We start from the raw sequence: 15,911 nt of genomic DNA on the forward strand, positions 1-15,911 counted from the left end.
CAGTATTTTTTTTTTTTTTTTTTTTTTTTTTTTTTTTTTTTGCATTTCCTGAACATCTTACTCCTATTCCATCAACCTCAGCTTCCCTTCCCGCACCCTCCCAAACAGCCACTCCCCACCCAGGACAAGCACCAGTCCATAACTACTTAGTATTTCTGTATTCGGCACAGAAGACTTCATGTTAAAAAAGAAAGAAAAGAAAGAAAAAAAAGTGATATGCACTTGACCTAGGTCCCCTCCTCAAGCATAAAAACTCCAAATGTAGAAAAGCAAATGACATATCAGCATCTTTAAAAATTAAGATCGTACACAGCCCTGAGAAGCATTTGCTGATACCAAAGCACAGGAGAAGGAATTAAATTATTAACATCTTTTTGGGGAAGATGGAACGTCTCCACATCTAGTTTTCCTAAGGCTGCCTGTAATTTTTACTAAAACTCAGGCACAAGCACAACCTCTGGGAATATATGCCCAGGCCTATTTAATTCTCCAAGCAGCTGTCTTTGGTATGTGCTGAGGGCCTGCTGTCACTGCTGATTCTTCTGAGGACATTGACAACGTGTCCCCGGTCACGCAGAGATAACCCCCACAAATAAGCACAGGCATTACAACTGCTCAGATCTAAAAAAAAAAAATTTGAGAAACAAATGAACCCATAAATCAATTAAATCTTAGTAACTGTCCCTTTAATTTAAAGCCCCTGACCTCAAGGATACTGCCCAAGTACCACTCCTTTGTATTCTCCCACTTATTTTTTTTTTTAAGCAGTGTATGAGGATCGTCAGGGTATATAAGTATTCTTGATCCTTTATTTACAAAGAGCACCATTTTTCCTATTAATCCTAAAGTGGATTGCATGCTCTCATTTTGTTTGTTTCTGTAGCAACAAGTGGGAACAACAGCTCGAGGGGTCAACAAGGTCAAATGTCCAACAGATGTTGGTCCAACATTAAACAGTGAAACTGGAAGAAGTTTGAGAAGCACTAATCCAGGATAAAACTGTCCAAAATCAAACTGGAAGCTTCCAGAGCTCTGAGAAGCATATCCTTTCCACGCAGGAGCCTCCAGAGTCCCGAGAGTCACATTTATAAAGGGAACCCACCATCAGTGTAAGAACGACCATCCCGGGTCTTACCAACCTGAGATGGTAACAACTTGCAAGCTGACCAAAGCACGTTAGGCCCACCTGCCATCAGTGTCTCAAGAAAAGAGATCCATGGGAAAGGAACGCAGTGGCAAAGCACCCGGACAGTCCTCCTTAGCATTTACAGATCTGTCAAGTGTGCGAGAGGAAGAGAGTTCTGTGTCCTAATCGCTCTTCTGCTCCTAGGTATTCAGAGGCAGCCCGGACAGTCAGATGCCGTCAAAGGGAACCCACCACTCTCACCACAATTGTGCCTCTACCTCTGTGATGGACCTCATTCTTGCCACAAGAGCAGAGATGATGTTGTTCTAACCTCAGGCAATTTCTTCCTCACAAGGAGGCTCTGAGGACATCAGCCCTTCTGACTATATTCAAGCACACACCTGGCAGGGAAAAAGGGTGCCCACTTCAGGAAAATCCCATGTGTGAAAAGCACTTGCAAACTCAACATAATTTTAACAAAGACAGTCCCCTGTAAATGCCCAGCTTCAGAAGGCTCAGGTCCTCTAGAACACAGATTAAATCACACCAGTTCAACACCACATTAACCACAGGAGCCAAGCTAACTGTGACCAACATCAGGACATCACATGCCTCCCAAAGTGATGTCCTAAGAGGCAAAGCATCATTTTCACAGCCTTCCTGACAAAAATACATTTCATCAAGAGAAAGAGTGAGGAGTTACACAAACCTAAATTGCTACAAAATAATCTGCCCACATTCTTCAAAAATGTCAATATCATGAAAGAAAAAAAAAAAAAGGCAGAGAAACTGTTCTCAACCAAGAGACTAAAGAGATATTAGAACTGCACACAGTCTGCAGAGTCCTGGGTTGAGCCCTAGGTTGAAGGGAAGAACTGCTGTGAAGAACATTATTGCAGTAAGTGGCAAGACTTAGATACGAATTGTATACTCGGAAACAGTGGAACAACGTTACATAGGTCCTGTTTTTACAAACTGAACTGGTTATGAAAAGAAAGGTTCATGTTCATAGGGAAAACGTGAAGTATTTTTAGGTGAAGTGATATGCCATAACTTTCAAATGGCTCAGAAAATACAAGTGAAACTTGGGATGTACTGTATGGTGACTAACATAACATAATAAATTTTTATTAAAAAAAAAAAAGAAAATACAAGTGATGAAGACCATGAAAAAGCAACTGTGGCAAACCATTTGTAATGAATCATCTACATTTAGGCTACATGAGAATTCTCTGTATCCTCGAAACTTTCCTCTAAGTTTGAAGTTATTTCAAAATCAAGTCTTTTAAACCAACAAATTCACACTGCAAAAGGTTTCCCCAGTTATATCTGTCAAATAAGGCATGGCCCCCTCCCCATACTATATTTATCTGCCATCATCTACTCACCCCCAGAATCAAGTGATTGTGCCCCTCTTCCACCTCCAGGCCAACTGGATGCCTGGCTCAAGCTCAGCCATTTAGAGGCATCTCCTAGGATTCAGGAATTGAGATACAAGGACTGAGCCAGGAAGCTGGGAGGTGGTGAGCAAAACAGATCTTCAAGGGTGATGTCTCCATAGGAAGTATAGGTAGAGAGATGATCTGGTTTTGGTAAGTAGAGAAGCACTGGAACCATACAGAAATATCCCAGAGGGGCTTCTCAAAGAGCAATCACAAGTGAGCATGCATGGGGTGGGGGGAGTGCCCAGTGCTCTCCCACATACACAGCAAATGCTTAATAAAGGTTAGCTGCCGTAAGCAGCTACAGTGACCGCCACAAGCCCCACCCACTGAAGCTAGCTCACTTGTGTCTGTTCCTTGGCACAAGAAGCCTTGACGACAGACCTCCATCAATGCAATGGGACCACAATCACCCTACACTCTTCCAGAAGCAGAACACAACTCCTACTGCAGCCACTCACCCCCCACTCGCATGCCTCTGCCCTTTTTTTTTTCCCATTAGGGAGGGATGGCTCTTTTTCTCCTCAGGCCCACAGCCTCTTATCCAGGGACAAGCTGGGTGTGATGAAGGTACGTACAAGCCGTGAAAGAAACCACTCCATCTCCACAGGGCATCACACCATGCAGCAAATGGCAAGAAGGACAAGACTTGGGCCCTGATCAGTCAGAACACCTGGATCCTTGAACCTACGTCTGCCACTAACCTCCCAGTCAAGCCTAGGAAACCACCACATTTGTTAGACCCTGTCATAGCCCCCTGTGGTAGATGGAATGGCTTCCCAAGAGATCTATATCCTAATCTGCAGGACCTGTAACAATGTTACATCCCAAGGCACCACTGACTTTGCAGATATGCTTAAGGATCTTGAGCTGGTGAGACTTTCCTGGATTACCCAGGTGGTCCCCGTGGAATCAATAAGGTCCTCCAAATCAGAGAGATTCTCAGCTGTGGTCAGAGGGAGACACAATGTAGCTGCACTTGAAGATGGAGCAATCCATAGAATCTAGAAGAGGTCAAGGAATCTATTCTCCCCTGCACCTCCCAAAGGAATACAGCCCTGCCCACACCTTGACTTTAGCCCAGCGAGACACCTAATTCTGTAGAAGTCTGGTAACACATTAGTGGTGTTTCATGTCAGTACTCTGGGTCCTCTGTGGCAGAAGCAGTGGAAAACTGATAGAAACCTTACTCCCTCATCTGGACATGAGTGAGTTTTCATCCTTTCTGAGAAATGGGATTCGTAGAGCCTGGACACCACCTCTTGACTTCCCAGAAGCTCCTGGGGCACCCCTGGGAAAAAAGCCCGTCCCTTTAACCAAAGGATTTCTAAAGGTAATTCACAAAACGAATGACCTCCGTAACAGATTGAACTTACTTGATATCATCTACTATTGTTTTGTACAATGTCTTGCCATCAGAGTTCTTTTTTCAGCAATAAAAATAGAGTATGTCCCAAGTTACTAATTGGCAGACCCCAGTGGCCTAGAGCATTAGCACCCCGATTACTCTGCTTCATCAGAAAGCTCTCCCCCCCCCCAGCAACCACTCCCACCCCGGAGGGCTTTAGTGCAGCCTCTGATCCTGTAGTGAAATCACCATGGCCTCCTTCCAGATTTCTGAGTCATCCTCACCACTGCAGGTCCAAGCGGCAGCAGCTGGGCTGTGAACTCCAAACAGCAAAGCCCAAACCCGGCCCTGGAAATTCAGCGGCTGCGCAGAGGTCACCGGCCCTCCCCCCTCCCACCTCATTACTTCCCCTAACATCTTCTCCATTCAGCTGCCCTTTGGTCTCTTGGGAGCCATGCAGCTGGCCGAACAACATGCTCCCAAATGTAATCCATGGGTGCAGGGAGGCGCTCCGGCTACAGGGCCGGAGCTCCTTAACTGACTGCCTCCACTCTCAGAAGGGCGTTTGAGGGCATTTTTTATCGCAGAAATATTCCCATTGAACAAAACATCTGGGGGAGACAGCTACTGTCCTGACAACTATGTGGTCTCATTAGTAAGGCCGGTGCCAAGCCTTGGGGCCGTTGTCAAGATGGTTTTCTTAGAGCACAGACCGAGCTTCCACTTTATTCTACTATCAGCTGCAAGTATGTACCCCGAGAGCAAGTATGTACCCCAAGGAGGTCAAGGCGGATCCAGGAGCAAAGAATCGTAATTGCTTTCCACGATCTTTACTGCATCTACTCAAAACAGAAGCCCATCAGGTAAGCCACCCAGGAGATCCATCTGGAGATACAGAACATCACTTTTTAAAGGCAAGAGTATGTATACACCAAGGACTTGCACTAGAAGTGGTTCTGGCCCCAAAGAGGTCTGTTCTAAGTGCAGGAATCAGCCAGACAGGGCACTGGCTGCTATACAGAGGAAAAAAGACTGTTTTAGGGTGGGCAGGTCAGCAAAACTCACCCCACAGGGAATTTTCTCAGCCTTTTCTCATCCTGTCATCATCCATTCCTATTCAAGAGCGGATCTGCCACAGATGCCTGCTAACTGACAGACTGGGACCATGACTCTGCCTTGGAGAAATGGCTTCTGACAACTGTAATTCTGGGTGCCTGGGAGACCCCAGACAGGGATGGCCCAGCATACCACAGCAAGCATGTCAAGGAGTTTCCCTCTGAGCCAGAACAGAGGGGGAGAGGGACACGGGAGAGAGACCAGGGCCTCCGTGGGCAGTAAGGAGCAACCTCCAGCCTGACCCACATCTTCCCTCTAGAACACGCTTGAACAGAAGTGGTCACTCCTGAGCATTTATCAACACCCGGCACCAATGGGTATAAAAAAGAACAGGTGGGAGACAGAGAAAAGGAGCCATCGGAGACCAGGCAAGCTCAGAGGGCCTCTGTAATGAGGCCTTGAAGGCTGAACTGCAGAACCAGCAAAGACATCGTGGTAAACCCCAGCTGGTTAGAGACTTTGTTCAAAAACCTATGCACTCCCAGATCTGGCATCACCATATTTTGGAAGGTTTTTTGCATTTATTTGGCTTTCAAAATGACAAAAAATTTTTAAGATCAATATTCTGTGTTCGTGAGGGCCTTCACACAGTTGTTAGGAATATAAATTAAATCATCTTTTGAAAGGTCAATTTGTAAAAGGTGTCTATCTTTTGACCTTGAAATCCTACAACAATGCCCTTATGGAAAAATACTCATTGCAATATTATCAAGTAAATAAGTAAATGGGGAGACAGAAGGCAAGAAGCCCAGCCAGCAACAAGAAATTGAAAGGTCACAATTTTTTTTTTTTTTTTTTTTTTTAAGAGGGATGCCTGGGTGGCTCAGTCAGTTAAGCAAACTGCCTTCAGCTCAGGTCACGACCCCACGGTCCTGGGATCGAGTCCGGCATCGGACTCCCTGCTCAGTGGAGAGCCTGCTTCTCTCTTTCTCTCTCTGTCTCTGGCAAATAAATAAACAAAATATTTTTAAAATTTTGTTTACAAGATGTTAATAATTAACAAAGAAATATGCAGTTGTTAAATTCAGGATAGATTATTATTAGCATAGAATCAATGTCTATGATGTTTTTAAAGTGTCATGCAGAACATTATATAATTTGTTAAAAAAATGCTTTCTCACAAAGGGGCACAATGAGGACTTTATGAGGAGTCTTGATACCACCTTGAAAAAGTCTCTTCTTTTCTCAATAAGCAAAGACGGTTAACAATATCATCTGGTGTGTTTTGAACCAGTAAGAGCTCTGTCTGCAAGGAGGGAGAAGTAAAAGCTGGCAGATTCTCTTAGTCATTCCTTAATCAGCAATCACTGCCTTTCTTTTTTAATTAAAACAAACAAACAAACAAACATGTCTTGGAGGGTCCCAAAGGGGAACAAGAATTGTGACTGGATGTCACCATGGACCCACAATTTCAGACAAGGTAAGAAATTAGTACTAAAGTACAATCTGTTAGAAGAGGGGTACCTATGGGCTGCAGACAAAATCATTCCTCAACCCCCCCCAACCCCAAATGCCCTGTAAGCAATGCTGGCTTTAGGGTTGGGACATTTGGAATGGCAGACATTGACAGAACCCTGTCTTGAAGCAGAGGCAGGAAGGAAGGCAAGTAAATATCTGAGTACTGTTTAACATTACACTTGAAGGGAGGAAAAGCCTGTATCTCTGTCCCATAGCATCCTAAAATTTGTCATACTGTGATTAAAAAAAAAAAAAAGTACGGTCTGGTACAGAGAGGGGGACAAGTTCCAACATGGGCCGAGAAAGCTACAATCCTTGGCGGGGGTCACCAATATGAGGAATATCAAGACGAAGGATCAGCAGGTCCCTTTTTAGACATCTTTCCCTTCCTTTTCTTCTTTTAAAGTAACAGACTGTAAATTACTATTGTAACTTTGTAAAGTAAAAGAACCTTAAAAACATACAAACCATTGGAGGAAAGAATGTTTAAGATACTTATACAACATCTTCCACCCCATTTGCTCTCTCCCATTACCACAAATAATTGCAGACCCCGGAGAGTAGATCTTCTGAAGTCCAGAAAAGGCAAGGAAATACCTACCGTCGTGTTTCCTCGGGAAGGCTCATACTTACCAGAGACAATTGTGACCACTGTGACCACTCCAGTGTTGGCTCAGGGACTCATCAGCAGTGCCTATTAATTCATTGCTCTTCCGTTACTCTAGTTAAGCATATGGAAGAAGGAAATTACTCTGTGGGGTTTACTTGACACCTGTTCATGGCGCTCAAGGCTGAGTGCTGGGATACAAGGATGGATGAAGCATAATCCCAGTCCTCAAGGGGCTCATTTCTACAGTGAAAGTGGCCTCAAACTAAAGAAAAGAGCTCGGCTAGAGGGAATGCAGCCAGAAACAGGTAGAAAGGGACACTTCAACCAGCCCTCGAATGAGCAGCTGGGATGTGTGTACACAGAACTCCAAGAGCCTCGTATCTACAACCACTCTCTGTGCCAGGGAGAAGTCCTCGCCCTCCTTTTGCTGTTGAGGAAACAAACCCAGAAAACAGAAGGCCAAAATAGAGGAGCCTCTATTTAAAACCCATAAAGCACTACAATTGCATATCTGATCCAGAAGAGAGGAAGAACCCTGAGCAGAGAAAGGTTACTTCGAGATGGTCTTTAATACAACAATCCTACACAGTGGCCAGGAAACGGTCTTGAGAAAGTGAATCAGCCTCACCCCTCACCTTCTGCTCCAGCCATGAGCTATGGATGACTAAGTTATAGCACCGGCTCTCGGGACCACCGGAAGCCATCAGTCCCCTTGGAGAACTGGCCCTAGGGGGGGATGGGACCAAGAGGGGGGGGGGGGGGGAGTGGGCCTCTGAAATGAATATATAACTCTCTCTTCCTGCCCATTTCCACCCCACACTGACCAAAGGGCTGGGATGCCTATAGAGGCAACATTTTAAAGTTGACACACAGGATACGATACCATATCCACGGGTATCATGAGAATGGGTAAGATGGAAGAAACACAAATAATCAGCAACTCCATCTTGCTACCAGCAGTAAAATCCTATTTTTAGTCAGGATTCAGGGAGTAAAGGCCAGAAGAGGAAGAGCTCAGCCTCCAGTCCGACACAGTAGGCTGGACCCTGAATGTACCTGCTGTGTGTGACTCAGTGGGTTCCTTCATCCCAGCCTCAGTCTTGCCCTCTGTAAAATGGTGACTGACTACCTCCTGGGCTGGAGGGAGGCCTAAGACAAGACTGTGTGCCAGGCTCTCGGCCTAGCACCTAGTGCTTTGTGAGCACTCCCTCAACAGCTGTTGGAACTGCTAATTACTCAAGTGGTATATCCGTGTGGCCTCTCGTGAGAGCAACAGCACTCCTGAAAGGTCTGACTACAGCAGTGCCGAGCCTGCCCCAATACAGCAGTGTCTCCTACGAACAACCCCAGGGCCAGCTCATCGCTGGGACGTGAGACACCCCCTTTGGAAGCAGTGACCTGAACCCCTCCCGCCACTCCTCTCAGCCTCTCTCTGCCTGCTCTGAGGTTTTTGTGGCATGCAGGTGCCAACATGGTCTCTCTTCTCAACCCCTGACCTGGGAGCCATGTTGACAGAGCCTGCTGACAGAGCTTGCTCCTGAGAAACCCCCTCCGTATTTCCAGAAATGCTGACTTACTCTGTTGAGACCCCACAGGGTTTTAGCTCATGAATCCGAGAAGCACAGGATTTAAGATCTCACTGACGACACCGCCACTTATGACCATCGTGAGGGACAAGCACATGCGCACAGGTGAGGTAACAGGCTCCCATACTCTTTAGCTGGGCTGCTGTTTCAGCACACCCAGCCTCACGCAGCCGAGAGAGACGGACCGGCCAGACAAAATCCTGCCCGCCCCCTACACACACCCCTGGAGCAGTTCCCCAAAAGGTCACACTCAAAAGCAAATGTCATGTGCTCCAAGTACCTTAGACCTTACTTCTCCAAACGTGATCGACACAACAGTAGCATTGGCACCACCTGGAGACTGTTAGAAATACAGAATCTCAGGCCCTACCCAGAACCACCCAACCGGGATCTGCTTTTTAACTGGATTCCTAGGTGGCACTGCTTTCGATTCAGAACAAAATCATCTACCCAGTTAGGGTTGTGACAGTGTAGTTTTTACTTGCTCTTTTTCTTCCTTCATGGAAGTTCCATGACGGCACAGACCGCGCCTACCTGAGCCCCTGGCACATAGCAGATACGTTCACTCACGCGACGAATATCTGAGTATGAACAGGTGGTCTATCAAATAACTGAAGAGACCAATCCTGTTTTAAGTGCAAAGAAAATGCAGGCAAGGACGTAAAAGAAAGATTAAGAGATAGACTATGCGGGTGGGGTGGGGGGAGAGGGTCTTTACATGCGTCAGGTAAGGCCGCTCTGAAAGGGAGGGTAACATGAGAGTAAGACATGATGGATGAGGCGGAACACGAAGGCTAAGAAGAGGTCAGGCAAAGGCAGAGCACCTGCATTTGCCCCCATAAAGAGTCTGTTCCTGTAGGCTAGTAAAGATGGAAAAATCAGTATTTGGCTCTGGTGGTACAACAAAGAAGCTCCAAGGAGGCAGACTCAGAAGGCCCCATGACCTTTATGAATGTTGGGGGCAGAAAGGTCATGTCTGTGGTCACAGCTGCCATTTCCAAGGCTCCTGGAGCTGGGTGTGAGAAAGGCAGTCCCTCAGGCAAATCTGGCTGGACGTTGGGACTAGTGGCCACAACCCTCCAGCCCTCAAATTCCACAGGTCTACAGCTGCATGCCAAGTAGAAACGTGCGGATTACTCACTGTTTTCAACAAGCTGATCCAGGAGATTGTGGGCAGCAAGACGTTCAAGGGTCCAGGAACCCAGTCCAGATGTTACCCTACAGCAGCGCGCTAGCAAAGAGGAGACAAATGACATGTGTCAGGGCAGGTGGCCATGTTAGTGGGTATGCAATGTTCTCCCAACACTGAAGGACACCAGTGGGGTTCAGATGAGAAAGTGGGCAGAAAAGGAACACTCCCAAGGCAAGTGGTCTCCGAGCACCGTGCAGTCCTACAGCAGACAACCCCTCTGCCCTCAGTCTCGGGAGGGGCACCATCCCCCCCCCAACAGCTCCAGAACAGCCTCTCTAGATCCCCCACAACATGGGGTCCTGGCTGCCAAGTGCTGTTGGAGGTCATTGGACCCATCCTGTCTCTACAGAGGAGAAAAATCTAGACTTCAAGAGGAGCTGCCTTGCCCAAAATTAGCAGCAAGTAATGGCAACACCAGGAATGGAATCACAGAATCAAGTCCATAAAGCTTAAATTTACCTGTAAATTACTTTCCTTAGTAAAACTCAGTTCCTAAATGTTACTCTTATTCTGTCTGGCTCTTAACTGATGAAATAAGACAGAGCAGCCTGCATTTCCAAATCTTAATCCTTCCCCTAAATTCTCCCCCCACCAATCCCCAAAGACTTCAACAGCCGAAGTGAAACTCCTGGTTTCCTTCAAAAACAAAACTGAAAAGAAAATCTTTCACATTTGAAAATGAGAAGCATAAAAACTTCATAAAAAAACCAAAAAATTTAACACCTAAAAAGTCTCAGTTTATGAGATATAAGGAACACAGAACCAAAACAAAAGCTCCTTTCCCAGACATGAGGTTTATAGACCCAAGAGACCAGAACCCACCCAGGAAATGCTCGGAGACTCTAAGGAGGGCTTTTCAAAAATGGGTGGGCTAAGACTGTTGTCAACGGTCATTTTGTTAAAATGATACGGATGCTCAAAATGTTAATTCTCTAGGAAAGGAGTCTGATTATGTTTTTAAATTAATCTTCGTCCAATTATATATTCAAACCATAATTATCTACATAGCTCTTTCCCTGGGGTTTGAGTCTCAGGTGACCCCGACAAGTCAATGTCTCCTTGGGCACATCACGCCTAACTCTGCAGACCTCATCCATAGAAAGAACACGACCGGGGTAAAACTCAGGCGTCCCTCAGCTAAAGAACTCAACAGTTCCCTCACCTTGCTGGAACAAAGCTGAGAGTATCTCGCGGTAAGTTAGCTCACACAAAACATAACCACTCCCCTAATGTGAAGAAGTGAATGTCCATCATTATAAATTCAAGTTGCCGTGTCTCTTAAGGAAATAACTAGGAAGTTGGTAATAACAATAGTTGTATTCTGTTTCTAGGGAGTGAGCATCCAGTGACACATCTGCCCCCACCCTCACTAAACGGCTATTTGGATGTGTTTCCCCAAAGGTCCATTATTTATAAGGCCAAAGTTAGGGTTTCTCTTACATCAAGTACTTAGAGAGTGAAGTCATTTGTTTTGAAACTACAGCAACCATCCCGATTTCCCCCCCATGTTGGCATTATTGTTAGTTACTCTGGGTCAAGAAACGGAGATGCAGGTTTCAGAGAACCTGGAAAGCCTGCTAGGCCACCCGCAGCATGGCCAAGAGTTCCACCCAGGACAATCCACGGTGTACCTTACTGCTCGTTTCCCTTTCAACAGTCAGGCACGCTCAGATGTACAAAGCCAACACAGGCACACAAGCAGGCCTAACAGATTTCAACGAGTCTCCCACAGCTCCAGCATTCTTTTAATAAACAAAAAACACAACCTACCATGATGGCTACATTATTACTTATCCTTACAGAGAAGGAGGGTCCACAAACTACTCTGCAACCATCACAGACTCTTCCACCCAAAACAACATGATGTATACAGTTCCAAAGAGTTCAGAAGCCACCTGAAGCTTCTCTCTATACATGTGGTTAAGGACCCCCGCTGAGTTAAAACTTTGTAAGAAGTCCCTTTTTCTAATTCGGAAAGAATTAGAAATTTCTAGAATTTCTAGAATTTCTAATTCTCTCCGAACTTTCTATGACCCCTTTGTAAGTGAGGGTGTGAATGACAACCCCATTTACAAAGTGATACGCGAGAGCAGGGACAACCGAGAAAATTGGCTTCTGGTACCATTTCTGGTGGAAAAAGTCGGACCCGCAGCCAGCAACGCTCACAACAGTCCCAGAGCCCTCTGCTCCCCTGGGGATCCTTTGCCGAGCAGTTTCAGCAGGAAGCTTCCCAAAGCTAGGTTTGTACTTGGTCATTGATTTTTCAAAACCAAGAATGAAATGAACATCAGGGAACAAAAACACACGGTATTTAGGAATGCATACATAGGTACTAACAATAAGAAAAGCAGGATTGGTCAAAACAGATGGTTAAGACCCTTGTCAACTCTGCGGTGATGGGGGATCCAGTACTGTATTTGTAACACTGATTTCTTAACCTGGTTGTGGGCTTCACAGACGTTCATTTTACTCTTCAAATTGTACCTAGACATGTTATATACTCTTCTATGGATATGTCACAAAGCAATATTTTTTTCTTTTTTGGGGAGAGTTGGGAGTCAGGTCAATGCCAAGGACTTCCAGCCCCCATTTAACACACGCCACTAAGCCTGTGGAATGAGGTCTGTGCTTGTCAAAGGGTGGGGCCCACAAAGGAACAGTTAAAATTCTGGCCCCAGGGGCACCATCTATAAATACATTTTCATTTTTAAATGTCCACGCCCTGAGACAGTCCTGTGCTCTGGGGCTGAGGCCACGCTGACCTCTGGTGCTGCCTGTCACTCTGGGAAAAGCTGGTGTTGGGTTTCTGCAAACCCAGTGGTCTTTCCTCTTACAGGCTCTGCAAGCCTATTTCTTGCGGCACATTGTGTTACCTTGAACCAGCTCAGTGAGTCTTCCTGATCAGCTGAGAGGGGAGTGAAGGCCCAGAGACTGCAGCATGTTTGGAGGAACACTTGAACACTCCCCTCCTCAGCTTGATTCAAAGGCCAGGGTTCCTTACTTGTTCTCCTCCAGGAGCCTCATCAACACTTGGCCTTCCTCGGGAGAATTCTGCTCATTCAGGGAGTGGTCAAGTGACCTGCTTATCAAAAAAAAAAAAAAAAATAGGTGAAGTGTCTGGAGTCAAGAGCAGTAGGGTCTCAATTCCTAGCCGTTTGCACACACTTACCAATATCATCTTGGCCAAATAAGGAGAGCATGCAATTCAGAAACGAGCCCTGTTTTGTAACAGACAAAGCGGTCACTTTTATTTTTTGGTTATAATAGCCAAACATTGGCATCAGACATTCAACGTTTTCCCTGCTTTTGGCCCACTTAGACTGATACCCTGGGTAGACACAGCGTAGCGTGCGCCTAATAAAGGAAATGCTGCAGTCCCTCACCTCCTAAGAATCTCTTCTCCTCGCTCACATCTGGTTTAAAAAAGCAAAGCAAAAACCCAAGTAAGAATACAGAACCCACTCTTGAACAGGTCAGTTTCTTTACAAGCACACATTCCACCGGATCCTGCCATATCTGGAACCCAAGACCGGCCCGGCTTTCCTGTGTGTGCAGTTTGAGAGTGTGTGTACGTGTGTGAGCATGCGAGTGCACGCACATACGTAACAAGCCCAACATTCTTCGTGATGGAGTCAAAACAATAGCTTCCAGGGAAACCATTGCTAAGAGTTCAGGAAAAGTTACGGCCTGCCAATTCCAGGAGGACAAAGGGTTTCAGCAACTAACAAGGGAACAAAATGATCTCATGCCCCTTTCCCACTGAGACTCTAAGTGGGATCCTTCTCCAACTCAGAGCGCTCACTTACAGGCACAGTCACTCTTTCCACCCACTGGGACCCACGGGGGAGGATAGCCAAACCAGGAAACAGATTCCAGAGGTAGCTTTTTGATGTGTAACCCAGACAATCTGCAGACAAGGCTCCTCAGCCAAGGAGGGGGGTGACACTCGCGGTGAGGAGCAAGACCCTGGCGTTAGTCACTACATCTAACAGCTCGTTTCCTTCAATCAAGGCCTGGGCCAGGACTGAAAGTAGACCCTCCAATGACAGCCCTGCATTTCTGGGGCGCTGGACTGTGCTCACGTGTAATTCCTAGTGACTTCCACATGCCTTGGAGAACACAGGCAGGAAAAGGCCACGCACCTTCAGGCCTCCTGGTGCCTCTCCCTGCATGCCCTGGGTGACAGGATGGCACACTGTCCTCAAGGGGTGGGTGGGAGGCATGCATGTAGCTCTGTTCCCATGGCCCTCACGTTGGCCCCTTTTATTACACACCCAGACGACAGGCACTGTGCTGAGCGCTAGGAGAAGGTGGGAGTTCCTTTTAAGGACAAAAAGTTTTAAAGATTCTTCCCTGCAAATGCCCACACACACACACACACACACACAGCACACAGCACACTAGTAGCTGTACTTCTGGTATCCTTGGAGATAGGAGATTAAGACAAAAATGCTCTAAAATAAATTTTTAATTAACCCCACTATCTCCTACATACATTTTTAAAATAGCGAAGTAACTCCAGGACAGTTTTATTCCATAGGCAATACTTGACACACAAGGATTAAGGATCCCTTGACCAACTCCCACACACAACAGCCTGTGTTCTGCCCCAAACTAGGATTGGGGTAGCAGTTGGGGGATAAAAATGACCCCCCAAAAAAAGCCCCAAAATACTGGCCATACTTCAAGGCTAAGCTGTTGGAAAAAACTTTAGTTACCGTGTGCAGGTAGGAAACATTTTTTAAATAAGCCACAACCTGCATCATCTCCCACAGCTGGAAGTCTTGTCTAGCGTCCCATCCCAGCCAGAGCCCCCTCTTTCCTGTAATTACCTGCACAGGTTTTGGGAAATCCCCACCAGCGCACTTTTCATACTGTTCTAGAATTCTAAACCTCTCTTCTCTCCTGTCTCAGCCTGGAGCTCCAACAGAGCAAGGACTGCCCTTTCCTGGAGGCATCCCTAGCACCTTGCACAGGGCACCCAGAAGGCTCAGAGCAAGCGAACAGTGAAAAGAGGGAGTAAGGATTCTTTACGGAGGACTTTGCAGATAACTGACATGAGTAAGAGTTTGGGGAGAAAGAAGAGTATGACTGGACCTCTTCCGAGTACAGCATAACTCAGTGATTCTACATACATGTTTGAAAACTTACAACTGTAATAAAGATACAAGAAAAAAAAAAAATCAACAGTCTTCCCAAAGGCCCAGGCTACGTGAGCAGCCTGGCTTCCCCATCAATCAGTCTGACAGCAGCAGAAAGACCCAAATTAAACTCAAAGGTGTTCATTTTCTTCTTTCCCGTGCCTCTGTTCTGCCTTCTCTAGCTCCTTTCCCCTTTCTCCCCTGGGTATGTTCTCCACCACATTCAGGGTACAGCTCAAATTTCTCCCCTTGGGGTAGGAAGGGATAGGCCCTGCACAATCAGACCCCTACCCTATTTCCCCTGACTCAGCCCCTTCCCACAGACACACATACACAGACATGCCTCCATAAACCACAAACCAAGCTCCAGAGTATATTTGGGATTCTCCCCACCCCACCACTTCCTTCCACTCACCCACTTCGGGGTCTGTGCCCAAGTCACACTCCTTCCAGGAAAGCCCAGCCAGCCACACCAGATATAAATCTACGTTCCCCGAAAGTCCAGCTCCCATTCCCACCCAGCCTCTAAGATAACCCCTCTGAAGCTCCCAACCCAAAGGACTCTTTCCTTCCCCTACATGCCCTAGGCTTTTGTCTCACTATGGGAGACCTCACACCAGAGTTACCTTCTGGGTGCCTTTCACCTCCCTGAGAGTCCCTGACAGGCCAGGAAGACACCACCTTTACCTTTGTGCCCTACAGAGCATCCAACATAAACCTTGGCCAACCATGAGGACTCAGTTACCTATGAAGTGACTATGCCTTAGTGTTTTAAGGGTTCTTGTGGGTCACTCTCAGGGTGCCCATTTTGGAATCAAACCAAGCACACGGACAACCTGAACAAGGGAATAGGTTTTTGGGTTTTTCTTTTTTCTTTTTTCTTTTTTAAGGG

Source organism: Ursus maritimus, unplaced genomic scaffold (assembly GCF_017311325.1).
Source record: "Ursus maritimus isolate PB19 unplaced genomic scaffold, ASM1731132v1 scaffold_35, whole genome shotgun sequence".
Taxonomy (NCBI): domain Eukaryota; kingdom Metazoa; phylum Chordata; class Mammalia; order Carnivora; family Ursidae; genus Ursus; species Ursus maritimus.